The sequence below is a fragment of the Hesperophylax consimilis genome, chromosome 11 (genome assembly GCF_061612785.1).
Source record: "Hesperophylax consimilis isolate HC1 chromosome 11, BYU_Hcon_1.0, whole genome shotgun sequence".
Classification (NCBI taxonomy): Eukaryota; Metazoa; Arthropoda; class Insecta; order Trichoptera; family Limnephilidae; genus Hesperophylax; species Hesperophylax consimilis.
Window position 1 is genome coordinate 7484394 of NC_142846.1, and position 13580 is coordinate 7497973.

Sequence of the window (13580 nt, forward strand, 5' to 3'; positions counted from 1 at the left end):
AAAAATGTGAATAAAACACTGTATACATTTCATTAAACATTTTGTTATAATTCTATTTTTAAAATAGCTGTATTTGATTGAAACTTCAGTTCTTCCTTATCAAGCAATATTAACATTTGGGCAGTCAACCAAAAACTTTTTGAGAGTTGTGCATTCTTCAGTTTTGACCCACAAAGCTGGAGGGCATTCCATAAAAGAACAAAACTTGATTAATGTACAGAATAAGGCATAGCATAGTATAAAAGACATTTCATCATTTTTTGATGTGGTAATTTTCTTGACAGTCGATGAATTTTTAATAAAAACCTGAAAAGAATAGAAGTTTTTAATAGAAATTTTTTACAAAAACATTGGCACCATCAATATATCAACTTTAGATATGGCGTGCCTTACATATTCAATCGAATAATTCATAGTATCTTGGGACACAAATTTGGTCCTTGCTGACCAACAAAGGTTAGAAAGCATTGCCTCTTTCTATCTGTTGACTAAGAAATAATGCACTTTTCTTTTGATAAATGTTTTCGTAACCCAATTTTCGGAAACAATAATTTCGATTTCAGTGTCATTTTTAATTTTAGAATTTAAGGTAGATTTGGGGAGACGCTTTGACCTCTCTAACTGGTCTATCTTGACCCATCGCCTTGCGCCGCAGCGGGAGGGATACATCATTCGTCCGTCACTCCTGTACACATTGATCCCTAGATTCCTACCCACCTCTAATTCACTTTTCCTTCTTTGATCTTCCTCCCTTTTCTTTCCTTAAAAATACCCTCCACACATCATCCCCAAAGATGACACAGGCCCTGAGGGTATTTTTTTTCCTCAGGGCGTCCTGTGTGGGGTTAATGTATAAATTCACAAATAAAGCTGCTTCAATGCATGGATTCATAATAAGACGAATACGAAAGCTTTCGCAAACATTGCAACTATAATTTGCATACGAATCAAGCCATCTAGAGTTAACTCCATTTTATGCATAACATGTAAATAACATTGAATCATAATTATTATCTGGATGCAAATGTATTTTTCAAAATTGATGCATTTAGTGTACGTAAACAATTTGCAGATGCAATGTTGCTTTACGAATTGCGTTATAAAATTGTATTCAACATATAAAAACATTCTCGCTATTAAATAAATCACAAATCCATTAAATATCAACGCGATATTTACCCTCATCAACGCATTGGATACACATGCAAGAAATGCCAACGGCATGCACAAGGATGTTTCCGTTTCAGTGACACATTTCTCCAAAGATGTCTCTATAGCCAGGGAGAATACCTTCAAGTGTTGTTTAATGTATTTTGTGAAGACTGCTATGTCGATCTTATTGTCAGAATTTAGAAGGTTTTTCTTCTTCATAAGGCAAGTATTTACAACACACTGAAAAAAACGGATAAACTTTTAAATATACACTGTGTTAACCGTGTGTACATACGTAAAAGAGATATAATAATATATTTAAAACAATGAAAGTGCTAATCAGTTATGTTATATATAACGGACTATTCAAGGACGGATCCAGGATTTTTTCTGGGAGGGGCACTAGGGTCAGACGGGCAAAAAAAATTCTCAAATTTGTGATTAGCAAACAACATACAAAAATAACTGTAAGAAATATACTTGTTATTTTGATATAAAGGTTATTAATACGAAAATACTAAAAAAACATAAATAATAAGACAAATTTCTTTTTTTCCAGCTGAAAATATCCAATAAGGGAAGGCAGGGCAAGATGGAAGGCTCAACTTTAAGATGTAAAAAAAATAATACAACAACATAATATCAATCCTTTATTTTAATAAGTCTTTAGAGATAGACATCTTACATGCTTATAAAATTAAGTTATTAAAAATAATTAAAGTTGAGTATAAAATCTGGACTCGTAAAAGAAAAACAGGAAAAATTCCCTAACCCTGAGGGCAAGATGGAATGAATAGGATATCCTTACATTTTACAGTTGACACATAAAAAACAACAGTTTTCTATATCTGAACATAGTTCATGTGCCCAACCACAACACTTTGGACACTGTACCCAGTCCTCTGTGGGCGGTTCCGCATATGCTTCTCTACATAATATACGCAACACATCATCTTGTGTTGACTGCTCCGGATGTTGTAGTATGTTCTCACCTTTTTCTGTCTTTTTTTCCCTTTCTTTTACCCTTTCCTTTTTACTTTCCTTTGTTGTCCTTGCCATTGATGACCGGATTGAGGACTAATTTTGGTTTCACTTTCAGCTCCTTATTTTGTTTTGTACCGCCACCTCATAAGCAAATTGCTGTAGACTTTCTTTTGTTAAGCCGTAAAAAAGGGTGTCCCGTTCAATGGCAAGGTCACAAATTTTTCTCTCAAGTTCTTTCGAAAAAACAGTTTGAAATCTACCTATATTCTTGGACGCGGTTCCTTTTTTGATATAGCGGTGTAAGGTTCCGATCGCAATTCCATATTTCAATGAAGCTGCGCGTATTGTAGTAGTTACAGCTTCGTCCATCGCTATCTGCATTGTTTCTTCAGTCCAAGATCCTATGTCGCTCTTTCTAATATACTTGAACATCATCTATAAAGACAATCATTCTCAATTAGTTGAAAAAAATTAAAACAGAAATCAAAATAATTCCACGCGGGCAAAATGGAAACTATTCCATCTTGCCCTAAAATGCAATTTTCCATCTTGCCCATAAGCTAACTGCCAATAATAATATCAATATTTTAGAAAATCCTTTAATTTTTTCCTCTTTAAATATCAATTCATACAATCTATCCCTTATATTTAGTGTTTATAAAAACAAAATGGTAGTATTACTTACTTTGTATGAGCAATCACACTTTCCAGTCCAATGATTTTGTAATAATTCGTCGAGAAAATACAAAACACGCGTGCAAGTCGCTTGGTGGCGCCAGCCGAACTGAGTCACCGGACATAAATACAACATGGCCGCATATATCTGTGTGCCTAGAGACACGGGCACTTTGTCGCGCGGTTTGCGATAGGTAGATAGTTTCCATCTTGCCCGCTCCTTCCATCTAGCCCTCCCTTCCCCTACTTTGCGTTCATTTTTGACGCCATGTCTTGATGGATATGCATTAAAGCCAAAAATAATTGAAAAAGATTTTCCATTATTCTGCTGCGAAGATATGTAGTTGTCTGCTGGAGACTTCGGCATAATATTTTGTCATCTTTTGCCAAATTTTAGCTCTTCCTTCAAAGCTAAAAACAAGGTAGATCCTCTTTATTTATTATTTTTCGGAATATTTTTTATTGAGTAAAACCTCAAATTGTAATATTTAAATATTGAAGACAATATTAGTGATTTTTAAACGAAAATCTGAAACAGAAAAATCAGAAAAAGAAACGGTCACATCTGGGACTCGAACCCAGGACCCTTGTCTTTCCGGGACAATGCTCTACCAACTGCGCTAATGGGACCCTATCCTCTTCGGTCACTTTTAACTGTATCATACTTCGAATAAGAACCACCAACATTGTCTTCATTTTTTCACCGCACATTTTTATTGGCAACTATCTTTATGTATGATCGCAAGATTCAACCCGAACTAAATGCAATCCTAGACAGCGTCTTTTTTTTAGATAAACCTATCTTATTGTTTTTATTTTTAATGTGCGACATCTATTGACTTTTCTGCAAGTCTAGAAATGAATTATTATTTTTCGGAATATTTTTTATTGAGTAAAACCTCAAATTGTAATATTTAAATATTGAAGACAATATTAGTGATTTTTAAACGAAAATCTGAAACAGAAAAATCAGAAAAAGAAACGGTTAGTTCGGGTTGAATCTTGCGATCATACATAAAGATAGTTGCCAATAAAAATGTGCGGTGAAAAAATGAAGACAATGTTGGTGGTTCTTATTCGAAGTATGATACAGTTAAAAGTGACCGAAGAGGATAGGGTCCCATTAGCGCAGTTGGTAGAGCATTGTCCCGGAAAGACAAGGGTCCTGGGTTCGAGTCCCAGATGTGACCGTTTCTTTTTCTGATTTTTCTGTTTCAGATTTTCGTTTAAAAATCACTAATATTGTCTTCAATATTCCTCTTTATTTACTTCATCACCTTGCAAAACATCCTCAATATCTTCGTCACTGAAGTTATGCGAGAGCAGCTTTTGCAACTGTCCGATTATTTGCATCTGAGCGGTAGGGAACATGGATGATATTAAAAATAATATATATGTATATTTTTTTTAAGTTAGTAAATACTCTTCAATAGACTGAGTCTGAATATTCGACCCATTTGGTTGACAGCCGGTAATTCTGCGGACCATGATTTCTGTGCCAATTTCGATTGCGTCTTCTTAAAATATCAGCGAGGATTACCAAGTTTACCGGAAATTCCGACGTCATGGATCGAAAATGCAGATCTAGCACTTAACCCCTTCGTCGACCATTTTTCAAAATTTCAGAATACATGGCAATACGTCCAGAAAAGTCAAAAACCGCTTCATGTCTTTCCATCCATCTGGTTTCACCAATTTAATAAAATACATTTTCTCTTTCCTTTGGCAGATGTGCCTGCACTTATCTCTGAGGAGATATTAGTATTTTTAAATGTATGGAGGAGCACGTGGCCCTCCCCTCATTCCCCTCCCTCCTCTAACCTAACCGTTCTGCGATAAATGTATGGAGGAGCACGTGGCCCTCCCCTCATTCCCCTCCCTCCTCTAACCTAACCGTTCTGCGATAAATGTATGGAGGAGCACGTGGCCCTCCCCCCATTCCCCTCCCTCCTCTAACCTAACCGTTCTACGATAAATGTATGGAGGAGGACGTGGCCCTCCCCCAATTCCCCTCCCTCCTCTAACCTAACCGTTCTGCAATAAATGTATGGAGGAGCACGTGGCCCTCCCCCCATTCCCCTCCCTCCTCTAACCTAACCGTTCTGCGATAAATGACTACTGGAGACATTTTAGAAGAAATTGAAAAAAATTACAATATAGATTTTTTTAAAAACACGAGAACTGTCAGATAGTCAATATATTGTGCAGAGTTATGCTGTAATTGTACTTACCGGTTGAAAGTCAGAATTATTTTTAATTCCAGCAAAGCATTCCATGGCTTCTTCTTCAGCGGAATTTTCTAGTAAGTTCATGCAGCACCTTCCTATCTGAAAAGATCACAAGTCTTTTACGCTTATTCATATAAATGAATTTTAATTAACAGTAGACCCTATACAAATTACAAGTGCAAGTGACTGATGAAAAGAAATTATACCAGTTGCAGTAAACAATTCCAAAAATTTTTGAAATGATTATCTGTGATAAAATCAGTCCACAAATCACGCCTTTCTTAAGAGGTAATCAACATGGCTTCTTACCGAAGAAATCAACGGTAACCAACTTACTCTCTTTCTCTCGACGGGTAGCACAAGGCCTAGACTGTAGGCATCAGACGGACGTAATCTACACGGACTTTGCAAAGGCATTTGACCGAGTAGATCACGATATTCTAATTAAAAAGATGCATAAAATAGGTTTTAATCAACCTTTACTGACATTTTTTGCGTCATATTTAAAAGATAGAAATCAGTATGTAAATGTAAATGTATACGACTCCCATAAGTTTGCAGCTCTGTCAAGAACTCGTCAAAGATCGAATCTCGGTCCCATGTTATTCCTTATTCTGATAGATGACATTCAGGACTGCATACGTCACAGCTCATGTCTACTATTCGCGGATGACATGAAACTGATGATGGAAATCGAATCAGATGATGATTATTGAAAACTGCAGGCCGACCTCGATTCAATCTTGATATGGTCGGTAGAAAATAAACTTTTTTTTTAGGAGAAAAAACAGATATCAATTGACAAGAATATACAAAACATCAACTAAAGAATTCACCTGCATCCAAACTATTTCTCACGGATTGACTTAAACAGCAGCTAAAAACATATACAAATATTTTTACTTATAAATAGGGGAAAAATATATACATAAGAATATAATACATAAAATATAAAATCAGTTGCATTTTATTGCTACAAGAGTGCGGTCGTACGCAGTATTCGTCTAGTGCAGTGTTCCGCAAAGTGTGCTCCGCGGCACACTGGTGTGCCGTGGCCATTTGTAAGTGTGCCGCGAGTCCCGCGTCACTTCTCAGAAAGTGCTCTGTAAATCGGTCTTTACTTTTCTGTGCGGCGCGGCGGCGGGAGGTGGCGTGGGTGGGACTCGATCGCTGCAAAGTGGCCGTGTGCTACGCCGCTACGCTACATTATCACGTGTGCTACACTACATAAGTGGGGTGCTATTGCTACATTATCACGTGATTGCGCACGAGCTATCGGGGTGCATGCGCGTGACAACATAACATTACGAATTCATGGAGCTTAAAACTGATCGGACACTAAAATTAAAATTTTCTGAAACAGAGTTAGCACATTTTTGGCTCCACGTAAATAATGAGTATCCACTGCTGTCAAAGCGAGCTATTGCAATTCTATTACCATTTGCCACGACTTATTTATGCGAATTGGGGTTTTCAACTCTCACGATAAAGTCAAAAAAAAGAGAACGCCTGAGGACGATCGACGAAGAGATGCGAGCAGCGTTATCAACAGTTATAAACAGGCTCACATTTCGCATAAAACATCTTTTCATGTTATATTGATTTTAATAATAAATATTAATAAAATATTCTTTTTGGTAAATTTTGGTTCGGAGTGGCCACGCTTATTACGAATAATTTTTAGAAAAAAACTTTAGATATGCCGTAATTACTATAAAAGGAAACTTTTTGGCTTGGTGGCGGCGGAAAAAGATGCATTTTAATTATCAATTGCGTAAAATTAAAATTCACTTCTCGAACCGATTTGGTGACAGTTCGCGGTCATTCTGTCACTGATATGTGATAAATATCAATCATAATTACACAAACCCGGCTAGACAAACCCTGCTTTGCCAAACAAACCATTCAAAACCTGAGATATTTTTTTAAATTATGATGTCATGCAGCTTTCGTAGTTTAATCTCAAAGTTCGCCGTTATTCGTAATAAACCTAGCCAATCCTATCCAAAATTTACCTTGTTTTTTTTTCTTTGGTGTACCGTTAAAATTTCTTGATTAGTTAGGTGTACCGTGAACATAAAAAGTTTGCGGAACACTGGTCTAGTGTATCGTATCGAGTATTGTACTACATTTCTACCTCGCAAAGTACCTCGCCCGGACGGGCGAGCGTATTAAGAAAGAACATGGATGACATTATCGAAGATATAAAGAGCGATATCGCAAAGATCACATCTGTTAAAGATTCAAGAATAAAACTGAGTTTGGAAAACAACCTAAAGAAACTAGAAGAACAAATTATAATAGAAAATAGTGCGCTACAAAAAAAAAATTATAAGTCTACAAGAGCAAATTATAACAAGCAATGAGCACTATAGTGAGAAATTAGAGAGTTTCGTGGTAAAAAATATAAAAACATATGCGCAAGCCACAAAAACAATTAGCAAAATCGAGAAACAAATTTCACAAAAGCACGCTATCATTATATCAACGACTAAAAACTTCAAGGCTGAAGAAATGAGAAAAAGAATCGAAAAAAACATAGATGTAACCAAAATGAAAGTTGGTGTAACTGAATTTAAAAAAATTGGTGATCAAAAAATCATAATCTCATGTGCAAAAAAAGAAGACGTACAAAAATTGGCCACAAAAATAAATGAAACATTCGGCGAAGACATAAACGCTGAAGAAACAAAAAAGAGAAAACCAATCATGATCGTAAAAAGATTACAATCAAATTTGTCAGAGGATGAAATAGTCTTAGGCATAACTCAGTAAAATGAGGGGCTACAAAATTTCCGAAAGGATGATTTCAAACTCATAAAAGAAATCAAACTCAAAAAATTCGACTAACAAAAGACGTCCCAACAAGACATGTCAAACTACTTACTACAAACGTCAGGAGCCATCATAAAAATACTAGTTAACATTGGAAAAATCAATATAAAATACCAAAGAGTCCCAATTGAAGATCTTAACCCCCTTACGCAGTGTTATCATTGCCTGAAGTATGGACACACAGCATTAAGATGCCTGAACAGAACGTAACCTCCTACCTGCCCCCATTGTGCAAAAGATCACACCCTAGCAAAATGCACAGAAAGAAACAATAAACCAATCTGTTACAACTGTTCCTGCAATAATAGAAAATTCAAAGCAAACATATCGAACGACCACAGTGCTGATAGCATCAACTGCACATACAGACAAAAAATTCTTCAAATCGCCAAAGAGAGAATAAAATATGAATAAAATAGCACACCTACTTATTAGCGATAAAAAAACACAAAGGCTCTCAAGAAGTCCGTTCTCCATAAAATCTAACTCCAACAGTGAAACGAACAAAGGTGATTCACGGCTACTAATGAATTTCAATATTATTATTTCTTCGATACGGATGACTTTGTGGTAAATGCTATAGATAAAACCATATCAATAGACGGAAGAATATATACATCGGTGAACGAAACAAACAACATATTAGCGATAAATTCCGAAGTTAGCCTAACCATATTTCATATGAATGTCAGGAGCATAGAATTGAATTTAGACGAACTCCTGGTAACAATAAAATCACTTAACAGACTAGACTGCATAATATTAACAGAGACACATTCATCAAGTGATATAAATTATAATATTCCGGGTTATACATACTATGCAACAAATACCCAAATTATTAAAAACAGCGGAATCGCAATATTTATTTCAAATAAATATGTTGTGACTTTCTACAGAGAAATCCACATGCACAATGTAAACATTTTAAATATGGAAATCAGTTTCCAAAAGTACACCTTTAGCTTATTCGCCATATATAGAACCCATGCCTCAATATTACCAACCTATGTAGATGAACTAAAACACATTCTTCTTGCGAACAGAAATAAGAAAACCATCATTGTCGGAGACATTAACCTCAATATCGCAAATGATTACTCATCCTATGACAAAGATAACTATATGAATATGATGGCAGAATTAAATTATATTTCGTGTATTAATTCATTTACGCTAATTATCCCAGGTCAACGACCTTCGTGCATAGATCATGTGTTCACAAATATTCAAGATATAAAAAACATAGTATCTGCAGTCATACAAACGACAATCACAGATCATTTCGGGTGCATTTTCACGTACAATTACGATAAAAAATGTTTACCAATACTATAATAACTCTGACTCCGGAGAAGGACAACGGCCGACGCAAAACGCTCAACATAAATGCCCTAATACATAATCTAGATAAAGAGAAATGGCACGACATCTTCAATTGTAATGACACGAATAAATGTTTCGAACTATTTGAAAAAAAACTATCAACGCACGTAAGTACTGCACAATTCATTGATTCCAGAAAACAATCTTCAAAATTTAAACCGGTTAAGCCATGGATAACTTTTGGATTAATTGTATCAATCAGACACAAAGAAGCACTAGGGGGAGGTCCTACAGTACCGGCCGGCCTCCAATACCAGCCAGTTACAATTTCCGAGATTCTACAACAGTTGGCGCTGAGACAGTTCATGCAATACACGCAGTATGGTATCACATGAAGATTGTGATGTTTTGAATATCCACAAAAATAAACGATAAATAATAAACGAACGTGCTCAAAAAAATTTTTTGTTTAGACAACGACGGAAGATTTATTGACAGACAGGCCTGGAGTAAACAGATTCCCACGGGAAAGGAGAGACCGGAGGGACAGTCGAGTCTTGAACTTGGGTGCATTGACAGCCCCGAGAAATGGATACAAATCAGAAGTGTTGTTTGAAATTACAGTTAATTATTGAATTCAAATGGTATTAGAGAATATTGCGGAATATTGAATTAAAGTGAAAGATTATTGATCCGGTGTTTGTGTGAAGTGAAAGTGGTTTGACTCAGTGAGAAAACAATTAATAATAATGACAATAATAATAATTAGATAATTTGTAGAGCGCCGTTTTGTAAAAACCCACCTCAGGGGCGCCAGGTGTTGTGCAATCGCGATTGTGTTATAAAGTTGTGTTGATTTAAACGTGATTTCGTATACAGTTCGAACTAGATTGCTTGTCTTAAAAACATGAAAATAATAAAAATAATGATTGCGTTTTTAAAACAGAGTGAATGTACTTAAAGGCGGGAAGTGTTTAATCGGGCTAGGTTATTGATTTGGCGAGATGGCATTTATCCACGGGGACCGAAAACCAGAGAAACAAATATATCATTAACTGTGGGTTCGAATCCTGACAGATTAGGGAGGTACAATTTTATTTACAGGAATATTTAATTACCCTTTTATAAGCGTAGGGAGGAGGTCGAAAATTAAAGTGATTTAGCTATATAGTGTAACCAGGTAAGCTTCACGCTGAGAATGAGAGGTGACTAACTGGGTGAGTTTTTTTATATTATTTATTAAATTTCAGAGGACCTTTTTAAAAGACGGATACAACCGAGGTACAGGAACTAAGTTTACGACACCTGCCGCCCAAATAATGTTATCATTAACAGGGATGTGCTAGGCGAACCGTCAATCAGCTGTGAGCGAGAGACGAGTCAACGACCTTTTCATATATAGGACAAGACGCAGGTACAGTCAGTCAAAGGGGAAGTTTTGCTAGCGTATGACCGCCCAAATAGAAAGCGATCGGATGCAACCAGACAAAACAGAATGAAAACTTTTCTTCTGTTATTTGACTTTCTAATTTAATACTTTTCATCTATTGTTTGACTTTCTAAGTTACGAATTGGGATGCACAAAAACAAATCTAAAGTCGAAAGAGGGAGATGGTAATCTCCGAAATAAAACTACCAACCGAACAACTTTTCTCAACAGGTACCTTTCGAGAGGTAGGCAGCCTCTTTAAATTAAATGCAAAAATCAAACCAATTATCCGTTTATACCTACCTGAGAGGATAGGTATTCAGTAGGAGTTACCCATACCTAATACACGAGGATGCTAGTAACCTCATAAAATAATTACTAGAACCGAATATTAAAATACAGACAGTCCTCATCCTAAATTTGGCATTTCGAGTAGACCTTACATATATCTCACATGATAATTGGCTGAATGGGTAGGCACACAACCTATCGTTAAAAAGCAGGCTAAATGTCGACAAGATCGTCGTGTGTTATCTATGTATTGACCTAGAAAGGGATGTAAATCCCCGACGGCGTGGGAGTTACAATGTTTTCTAGAGGTGGCTCGTAACTTAGGACCTTACGTGTCACATTTTCGCGACTAGATTCGTGACAAGGGATGTCATGGCTTTCCCCTTCTACACTCAGTAAAGTAGATTTTCCTGGAGGTGTATGAGATTGGGGCAATTCTGAAATTGGTGAAGAGACCTGGTTTTCTTTATTCTGGCGTGAAGGTTGCCGATTTGGAACAAGGGGAGACCCGGCCGGTTGTGATATCCAGACACGCAGATATCGATCGCCTTGCTCAAATTATCATCCATCAGTTTTGTTTGGTAAGAGGAGGAGTCAATCTTAGCTTGAAAAAAAAATCATTCCCTTTCCTCTCCTTCCCCTCCCAAAATATATACATGGATGGCGCCGACAACTAACACCATAAATTTATCGTATGTATATCACATATATAAAATCTAACACTTTATTATATTCACATTACCCTACGATAGGTAGAATCGAGTAGCTAGTGGGGGGGGGGGAGCAGGCGACTTAGAAGATAAGGTTTATAAAATGGTTTTAAAACACAGCGGTAATGGATTCAACTCACTCTATCTCAGAAGAACCAAGGGATACCACACATATATAGATAACTAGGTTTCTAAACCGAGAAACAAAAAACCAACACAACGTTCGGTGAAGCCTTTTTATACTGAACCGTCACGTGAAATGAGTACGTTCAAGGTCGTACGTCACGTAGACAAACTAGGATGTACACTCTTGAAGGGGTGTGTAATAAAGAAAAGACGGCAGGGAGGACCTTCCCTCCCCGGATATATATATAACCAAAGCCTTATGGAAAAGTTACCTACGGGACTTAAGGAAATTTATCGTAGAAAGAAGAGAAGAAGGAGAAGTTTGAAGTAGAAAGGGCAGATCATTACATCTGATGCCGCAAACCAGGAGAGATAGATTTAAAAGCTGGCTTGAGTTCATTACTGTTGTTGAGAAAAAAATGGATTTCATAAACCTTATTAATTCACATTAACAGCAAAAGAAATGGTACCTATCGTCAAAAATGATAACAGAGACATCGTACTTCAAAGGCAAAATAGAATAAACAGACAGACCCGGAAAACATTGAATTCATTGTGACGACAAAAAACATCTAAAATGTTCATAAACAACGAAGCCAAAGGATAAACAAACATCGAAATCGGATTAATTATAACACAAGAATAAGATAGCTGGGACAAATCTAAAATAAACATTGCATTCGGATATCGTGAAGTATATGGCATATTTTATACCGTTGATATTAGAATAACTGTAAACAATTATTGTTTATTCCAGATCTAAAAGGCAGAGAATGTTTAAGTCATAAATAACACAGACGGACAAAAAACCATCGGATCACAGCCGAGGACACAAAATAAAAACAAATCAACATGGAAATAAATAACACTCGAACATAATACAAATAACGTATTGAGATGAAACAACACTGTTTAAACAATTAACTCAGAGTTTAAAATTCTAAAATAAACAAGTGTGACATGACATATTGAATTTCTACCCATAGAGACACGAAACACTTGAAAAAGCTGAGGGCGGAAAAAAACTCACCAGTAGAACAAGCCGATAATCACGGGAACCAAAAAATAAACAGATGGTAGGTTGCGAAGAAAAAACCGAAGAACAGGGGCGCTCAACATTTTGGAAGAATTAAAATAAAATTTAAAATAAAAATAAAAAATAAATACAGAGGTATTCGAGAAACGTAAATTACCTATAGTTATTTCTAATCCCATCGATTAACACGAGGAAGCGAGATTACCCGCTGGGCTTAGAACTAAAGGGAGGCTGTGATGTTTTGAATATCCACAAAAATAAACGATAAATAATAAACGAACGTGCTCAAAAAAAATTTTTCCCTTTCCTCTCCTTCCCCTCCCAAAATATATACATGGATGGCGCCGACAACTAACACCATAAATTTATCGTATGTATATCACATATATAAAATCTAACACTTTATTATATTCACATTACCCTACGATAGGTAGAATCGAGTAGCTAGTGGGGGGGGGGGGAGCAGGCGACTTAGAAGATAAGGTTTATAAAATGGTTTTAAAACACAGCGGTAATGGATTCAACTCACTCTATCTCAGAAGAACCAAGGGATACCACACATATATAGATAACTAGGTTTCTAAACCGAGAAACAAAAAACCAACACAACGTTCGGTGAAGCCTTTTTATACTGAACCGTCACGTGAAATGAGTACGTTCAAGGTCGTACGTCACGTAGACAAACTAGGATGTACACTCTTGAAGGGGTGTGTAATAAAGAAAAGACGGCAGGGAGGACCTTCCCTCCCCGGATATATATATAACCAAAGCCTTATGGAAAAGTTACC

At 36.3% G+C, this 13580-nt stretch overlaps 1 long non-coding RNA gene across 1 annotated transcript; it reads right to left on the reverse strand.

The window, feature by feature from the left end:
- Positions 1 to 1296: 1296 nt before the first annotated feature.
- Positions 1297 to 9483, reverse strand: LOC149419729 (uncharacterized). Its single transcript, XR_016302784.1, has 3 exons — positions 9368 to 9483; positions 5043 to 5138; positions 1297 to 1392 (listed from the first exon to the last, which is right to left on the reverse strand). It is a non-coding gene; the product is annotated as an uncharacterized LOC149419729 (long non-coding RNA).
- Between the last annotated feature and the right edge of the window lie 4097 nt (positions 9484 to 13580).